The 8,356-nt window shown below is 33.9% G+C and overlaps 2 protein-coding genes, 1 long non-coding RNA gene and 2 other non-coding genes across 6 annotated transcripts in view; 4 read left to right on the top strand and 1 right to left on the bottom strand.

Annotated features, from left to right (window-relative positions):
* si:ch73-110p20.1 overlaps positions 1-8,356 on the bottom strand; it is a 592,105-nt gene that overhangs the window by 292,515 nt on the left and 291,234 nt on the right.
* Positions 1-8,356, top strand: part of LOC100535035 (uncharacterized) — a 304,783-nt gene that overhangs the window by 75,489 nt on the left and 220,938 nt on the right. The window lies entirely within an intron of this gene.
* The window catches only part of LOC137489462 (uncharacterized), a 243,196-nt gene that overhangs the window by 157,500 nt on the left and 77,340 nt on the right, over positions 1-8,356 (top strand). The window lies entirely within an intron of this gene.
* trnak-uuu (transfer RNA lysine (anticodon UUU)) lies at positions 465-537 on the top strand. The gene has a single exon. It is a non-coding gene; the product is annotated as a tRNA-Lys (tRNA).
* trnas-aga (transfer RNA serine (anticodon AGA)) lies at positions 656-737 on the top strand. The gene has a single exon. It is a non-coding gene; the product is annotated as a tRNA-Ser (tRNA).

The following is an 8,356-nucleotide window of genomic DNA, read 5'->3' as shown; positions in this document are numbered from 1 at the left end:
TTATCTCCAGCCTTCTTTTAGTGCAGGCTGTGCTAATGGCACGTCCTGAATGTTTATGTTTCCTAAAGTGTGGAAGACTAGGGATATGATATAAGAGAAATAGGATCTTTGATGCCAGCATGCTGTGTAGATAAGTACTGATCAAGTCACGCTTCTAAGGCATGGAAGGAATCTTTTCAATTGTTGAGTGTCCATTCATTGCCACAACAGCAGAAAGACATTCTGCAGTTATCATTGATCTATTTAATGTCTCCTACATGACATGAAGTCCAAACTATTGTGTTGTACTGATGTCTACACCTACAAAAACCATAAACCCAACCTCAAAGTAACCTGTCGTGTTTTAGCAACATCCACACCAACCATAAGCTTAAAACCCCATCTCACGGTAAACTTTAGTGTACTGAAAAGGTCTGCGCCGACCACAACCCAAACCTTGCCTACTTGTGAATTACTGTTGTGGAGCCCGGATAGCTCAGTCGGTAGAGCATCAGACTTTTAATATGAGGGTTCAGGGTTCAAGTCCCTGTTCGGGCGTGTGACGCTCATTTTGTGGAGCCACAGCTTTTGCAGTTGAGCTATCGCTTGATGAAAGTTTCATCTGGATGCACAGTATGTGTACCAAGCATAAAGAAATTGCAATACAGTCAGTCTTGTAGTCGTGGCCGAGTGGTTAAGGCGATGGACTAGAAATCCATTGGGGTCTCCCCGCGCAGGGTCGAATCCTGCCGACTACGTCCTCCGCCTTTTTAAAATTGCAGCAGTCGTCAATTGTTTGCATTTCCATTGTTTCTTGGGAAAAGCGTTGTTCTGGTAGGAGGAGAAAAACAACAGAGTGTTCTCACTGAAGAGAAAGGGGCTTATCACAGGGAGGAACATACCACACAAGGGTCACAATGGCTGTCTCATAGCTTGCCGTGATCGTATAGTGGTTAGAACTTTGCGTTGTGGCCGCAGCATCCCCGGGTTGAACGGGGTCATGTCGTGAATTCGACTTTTCATCAATTAGAAATGATCAGACCGGAGGTTTTGAATATCAGAAAATAGACTTTATTCTCCATAATAAAGCCGAGAAAGAGCAGAGCAGACCCCAGAGCATTCTGAAATCTCTCCGGGACACCTTCTAAAGTATCTGTGTTCTCCATAATCTTTATACAGGTAATTATGACACACCCCTTTGTGTCTCTTTTTAACTTTTGCCCACTTTTGAATAGGTTTTCTAGTCTAAGGGGTCCTGCTATTCTTGGCTCTCAGCCCACCAGCTCATGTCAACAGAGATGTTACAGGTCTATGTCAGCAAAGTATAGATACAACTTATGCAAAGGAACTAAGGGTTTACATACATTGTTATGATAGGATAATAACTTGATAATATGTTACTCATTCTAACTTCTGCCACATATAGCTTCATACAAGTATTTAACATATATAATCAGTGCTTTACATATTCAGTTATTCTACACAATCAGCCATTCAGTAGCCTTCTCCTAGTGTTGCTTCTGTGCAGACATACTCATCATACACAGTATTTTTAACACATGCTGGCATGTTTGCTGCAAACACTACATACATTTTGAGAAGAGAAAATTAACTGCTTTACACTTAGAAAATACTACACACTGAGAGAATAGAAATCTTCTTTAATCCCTTCTCTTAAGACTTTAGTCTTAATATTATTGTTTTTTAACCCAAAGTGCAATTTCATAATCCAGTTCTCTTAATTACCTCTATCTAGTGACTGATATAAGCCACATAGCTGTTATCAATTGACTAGATTATGCCACTGTACTTTGACAGAAGTCCAGCCAAACATCTCCCCTCTCTTTTGATTTGAAGGAAGTAAAAGACTGTACTCTGTTTTTCTCTTAACACATCAAAGACAACAATGTTTTAAGCATAAGTATTCAGTTGGTTCAGTGCTAGCTGCTAGTTTTCACACTCATGTAAAATATACTGAAGTGATATTATATATAGGTACCATAAAAGCAATATGCAAACAAATTCAATATGCAAACATAAAAAGCATCAAATGTTGATCTTGATCTTTGGTCATCCTTGTTTCTCTTCTTCTAAGCTATCATCATCTTCACTTGACTTTAATAGATGTTAATGGAGATGTGTGGTTAAGAGTCTGAGTTTTAAAATCTGCAGTTGTGCATTCATCATCCCTTGACTTGTGGCACTGCTGTATGTGGTATTCAGGCATATTATCAGAATCACTCTTTACTTTGTTCTGATTAACTTCTCCTTCCACACGTTGCACTTAGTAGTTTAGAGCTTTTGAATATTCAGGCTCCTCTGTTTCCGGTCAGCTTTCCCTTGCTGGAGTTGTTTCCTTTCGCTCCTTTGAGGCATTGGTACCCCATTAATGGCATCCACTTTGGCAGCTGTTGGATTTGCCCTAATCCAGATATGGTCCTTTCCTCCTGAGCTCTCTCCTTTTTCCAGAACATCTACAGATAGACTCGATCAGCTGGACTATTTGGACCTTGTATCTCTGCTCTCTCACATGGCTCCTTTCTGGTTTCCTGCACAGATATCGCTTTGCACATGGCAATTAATTGTTTCTTCATAAAAGTCCCTACTGCATTAGACATCTTTGCAAAACATTCCAAGAGGTTATGTGCAAGGTTATAAGTGAGATTATATGCAAGGTTTTATGCAAAGTTTCATATGGTTTCTTGCAAGGGTTGACCCAATAGCAGTTCATGCGATGCAGTGTTAGATGCCTGTTTCTGTCAGTTTCCATGCCATCATTCACCAATGCACTTGTTAACACATTAATCCCATTAAGTTTATTATTTTCATCAAGCGTTGGCCTTGATGGATCATCTTCATCTCTTTCAGCTATTTCTGGTAATTGAGCATAATACAATTACTCTCTCTTTTGCTTTATTCATACTTTTTCATACTCCTTTAGATGTTTTTATTTATTGATCACTTATTAACTTTGATTTTAATTACTTTATGAATGCAAACCTTTTATAAACTTATTTCTGCTGATGTTTCAAATCCTTGGAAGTACTTCTTTCGTCACAAATGAATAACTGTCCCTGCTTCATAATTTGCTTCTGCTACCATCTCCAATCATCTACTCATCATAGTTTCTCAACTGTGCTTGTTTACAGAATAATTCTCTATCCAGTCAACACCAAAAACAGTCATCATCTCACTGTTTGGAGCAATGGTCTCCACTCAAGTCTTTTAATTGAACTAGATCTTTGTGAAGTTGCAGATAATTCAATCACCCACATATTGTGACAGTGTCCATCCTAAGATCTTCTCCCTAATTTTAACCCTTTATGCATTCTGGTGTATACAATATATGATAGTCATCAGCCTACACAAGTACAAACAAGTTTCTACCCTCCTCTGGTAGTTACCTAAAATAAACTCAATAGAAACTCAATACTTGAAATATTTACCATCCAAAAAAACAAATCTTCAAATACAATATGAACTTCAGCTGGAAAATCTTCTCCTATTGATTACTCTTAAATCATATTATCAACATTAAGCCTCTTATTTCAATCTTCTCTTTAACTATAAATAATTTTTCTAGATTTGAATCTCTTTCCAGTTTTCAATATCCAATCTTGATTTAGGCCATTCACAATAAGATTATGCTAAGATATTTCTTTTACTTAGTTTTAACTTAAATACTTAATTCCATTCTTATTTATTCTCCAAATTATTTATTGCCTTATCAAAAGCTTTTTCTTTTTCTTTAGTTAGTCTGCTGCATTGTAATTTATCATTCTATGTTTAAGGACTTTTATGACTAAACCTATTAAAACTTAAACCTAAATTATTTAACATTCATCATAATATATCATTCAATATTTAAAGTTTCCCCATGAAATGACCTTATAACACTTTTTCTTACTTAAAAATTTGCATGATAATAATTTCTTTCAAATTGACAGGAGTCTGATTTGATAGAAGAATGGGTAGCTACACTTTTGTTCTTAATTTTCCTTCTGTAATGCTTGAACTTAATTTAGACTATAGGAGCTACTTTGAGGTGGACTGTCAGACTATCCCCCCTCGCAACCTGAGACAACCAGCTCACAGATTGGTGCTTTTGTGGTGTCCTGACATTCGTTCATATCAGGGCACAGTTTTTCCCCCTCTCTCTTTGGGCTGGCTTCTTTCTTTGACTCAGCTGATGTAAAGTTCTGGTGGAGCGTTTTTTCTCTTTGATCAGTTCATCAGTCTCTTGTTAGTGTCTCTTTTGAATGTCTCTGAACAAATGTAGCTTTTTCAGTCCTCAGTAAATCCTGGGCATAAAGTTCATGTCACAAGTGTCCACAGCCATTTTGCTCTTTGTGTTTTTTCACACACCTTTCCATTTGTCAGTACACTCAGAGATGTCTGGTAGGTACGAGACTTCTGTCCCCCAAAGTTCATCCCTATGTCCTCTTAATTAATATATATAGAATTTAGCTTATGACTTAATAAATCTTATTATTTTTTTATCTTATTTTCCTTCATCAAATAAAGAGTGAAGCACAATCTGAAGCCAAAAAAAAAAATTATTATAAGGACATTTAACAAATAGAAAATTAAGCATATTTACATATGATAAAAATTATTGAGAATTAGAAAAAATAAGTTGTTAAACAGCAAACAAAAATAAATAAATTAATGAATTAATAAAAACAAATTGGATAAAAGGAGGGATAAATAGAGCCCCGTAGAAAAGGAAAAAGTATTCACATTTCAAACGAGAAATGAGTGAGATCAGCAAGACTATTACTTATGCTATGTTCAATAAATAGTGTTGGATATAATAGTCTGATATATACTAATCAAGTCAATAAAAGCTGTTTAAAAAAAAATACTCATTGTAAAATAACATATTTATGCCTGGCTTTCATATATGTCATAAATATATGCACAATGACCTTATTCAGATAGTCTTTAGTTCATTAAAAATAGTATTTGTTCCATTTGATAACAAAAAGACTTTAAACTACATTACCCACAATCCTTTGTCGCTGTATAGATGGGACGCGAAAGACATGGCGCTAAAAATTGTAGTTCACTGAAAGGTTTAGTTAGGGTTAAGTTTAGGGTTACGATCTTGGTTAATCGGTAACTATTTGAAACACAGCGATAACTCATTGATAAAGGACACTGTTAGTAAAGTGGCAAAGTTAGCAAAACATAGTTGGCAACACGAAGGATCTATTAATTTGGCTTTGAAGTTATAGTCCAATCACAACGTCGCAATCTACGTCACACTATGTCTCTATTTGGTAATCTTCCGGCTGAAGGTAGATTATAACCTTATAATATAACTTAAATATCAAAATGTGTATTAATATTACATGTTATTTATTGTCTTATTAAAAATACAAATGTATATTTACCGTGAGATTCCTTTATGGGGGTAACCGGATGTGCAAAATGATCATAGTAAAACCAGATCATAGGCAGTATACTAAATTTGAAACGAATAATAAAAAAATAAAAAAGCTTCATGTTTGAAAACATTTCCAGCATTTCCTGTAACTAAACCCTGCATCATGTAGGTATACAAATATAAATATATGTCAAACTTAAATGACAAATATAGTGCCCATTAAATAGTAAAAATAGTAGTTCATTGTAAATGAGTATGCAAATAAACACAATACATTTTTAATGAAACATTTATAATTTATTTATAATGCCACAAATAAAATAAATAATAAAAATCACGCAAAAATGCAAAAACCAAAAATATATATTTTATAACAGTTTTTAATGCAATAATATATTACCATACATAAATTATTAAAAACAATTATAATTGAAGGAAATGTATATTTTGTATTATTATTATTATATTTATTTTGTGATATTTATTCATGTCATACATCTGGTATGTCAAGCTCAAGTAAAACTGAACTGCAAAAAATCTTTTCAAACGATGCCTTTGGAAATGCCATTATAATAAACAGCTTGCACAACAACAAGTCAAGTTCATGACAAATGCAAATTATGTTTATAATAACAACTTTCTGAACTTAAACATCAAAAGTAGAGTAAGTTCAAAACATATTCAAGTATTTATGGAAGAATAGCAAAAACATTTTTTACAAAACACTGAGAACCAAAGTGTGCTTGGCGAGTCCAGGTGTTTATGCTGACTAGACTGTCATATTGCAATCCGGTTAGCATGAGGAGACTTGGGCGTAAAGTGTCAGGAATTCCTGGAGGGCTCCCATGTGTTATTCCAGGTTTTGCCACTGTAAAGTATTAAAAGTGCACAATATCATTACTGAACAAAGAATGAGTGTTAGGTTTCATTTAGAAAGTTCAGTGATATTTATTTATATATGTAAAGTGTCATTAAAACTGGCACTCTTGAATTAACTGTATAATAGGTTAAACATTTCCAGCATGTTTCCATGTATTCCAAGCAGATCTGTCAGTTCTACAAATTTAGAGATCAGGATAGTGACTGCACTTCTCATTATGAACACCCTTATCCTTCTCATACATTTTTATCACCACTGATGTCCACTGCTGTAGTTTTCATTGAAGGGAATGCTGACACAAATTCCAGCATGTTTTTTTTTAAATAGCAGAATATGGGTATTATTGGGCCAAAACCTTAAAAAATTAAAGATGCAAGATTTGAATCTTGATGAACATGTTAATTCACTTCTTGCAATTTAAAACACACATCTCATGTTTGACTCATCAATTATATGAAAACTACAACAGCATACTGTGCTCCACCCTAAAAATATTTCTAAAATATAACAAGCTTATTGCTTTACATGGCTAAACATTTATTGTATGCCTGCATGATTCACTGCTATTACTGTAACCCATTACACTCTTAACCCAAACTAGTTGACTTTATTAGAAAACTGCATGGAAACATGTTGCCTTAAACCCTTTATGTTTTTACACAAGGTGAAACTAAACAGCCCACTTTAAATTAACCAATAACCTTTACAATCTTCTTGAACTTACAGTAATATTTTAATTCAAGTATGGCTGTTAAGTTGCACATTGTATAAAATGTAAGGGGTTTAAGGCACTGGGTTTCTATACAATTTTCTAGTAAAGTCAACTAGATTGGGTTAAAGGAATAGTTCACTATTTACTCTCCCTCAAGTGGTTGTAAACCTTTTTTAAAAACTTCCAAGTTACTTTGTGTTAAACATGAAGGAAGTTTTTTGAAGAAAGCTGAAAAGCTGAAAACATTGACATACATAGTAGGAAAAAACAAATACTATGGAAGTCAGTGTTTGCAGGTTTTCATCTTTCTTTAAAATATAAATTTTTGTGTTTAACTGAAGAAAGGAACTCAGACATATTTGGAACAAGTGAAGGATGAGTCATTAATTCATTAATGACAGAAATTTCCTTTTTGGGTGAATCTCCTTAAGAGTATACTGAAAGAAATGTCCTACTCAATGTAGCTAACTTCAGCTGCATGTGTAGCCCCATAAGTACTTATCTAGAAATCAAAACAATGATCACATCAGTCCCATTTTAGGCCTTTTATATCATATTGGCCACAGAATGGACTACTTAGTGTTGCAATAAAAAAATAATAATAATAAAATTATGACTTACCACACAATACAAGACAAACAGTGAATTTTCAGCTCTGCCTTTGCTGTACACAAGATGAGATTCCAGGTTCAATACTGATCTTGAGTGGGGCAGTTGTGCAGCTCTGTGAGGTTGTGACTGTTCAGATGCAGTGCTGTGAAGAGTTCTTTATTAAAAGAAAGTACATTCTTTTAAAATCTGTACATAATAACAAAGAAAATACAATGATTTTAAATAATGATTAATTCTGAACAAAAACCTTACCCTTAGTCAAGATGAATTCATATGTCAAAAGTTTCTGCATCTGAAATGAATAAAAACAATGTGACATTAGTTAAACCCACTAAACTACTTGATACATCAGTACTGCATTAAGCAGTTGTAAAGTAATGTAAGTGTAGTCCAAAATGAGCCTTAATCTCTTTAAGATAATGATTTAAAAAACGTTGCTTGTGTTAAAAACAATCCAGCCACTTGTAATACATATGATCAATGGTAAATTTCTGAGAAGGTGCAAGGTAATCCTTGAGTTTTACCATTACCATCCTGACTGACATAATATTGGACAAAGAAGACAGCTTGTTGTGCCTCTTTACCACAATTTAGAGATGATAGATTCTTTCTTTTATTAAATAAATTGGTAAAGGCCAAATTATACTTGTAATAGTGTAAGATATTCATTGTGACATACATCAGCTTAAGTTATACTTGAGCTTTTGTTATGTTATATATATATATATATATATATATATATATATATATATATATATATATATGTGTGTGTGTGTGTGTGTGT

Source organism: Danio rerio, chromosome 4, assembly GCF_049306965.1.
Source record: "Danio rerio strain Tuebingen ecotype United States chromosome 4, GRCz12tu, whole genome shotgun sequence".
In the NCBI taxonomy this organism is placed as follows: domain Eukaryota; kingdom Metazoa; phylum Chordata; class Actinopteri; order Cypriniformes; family Danionidae; genus Danio; species Danio rerio.
The sequence above is the reverse complement of the archived record's forward strand: the minus strand, read 5'-3'. Positions and strand labels throughout refer to the sequence as shown.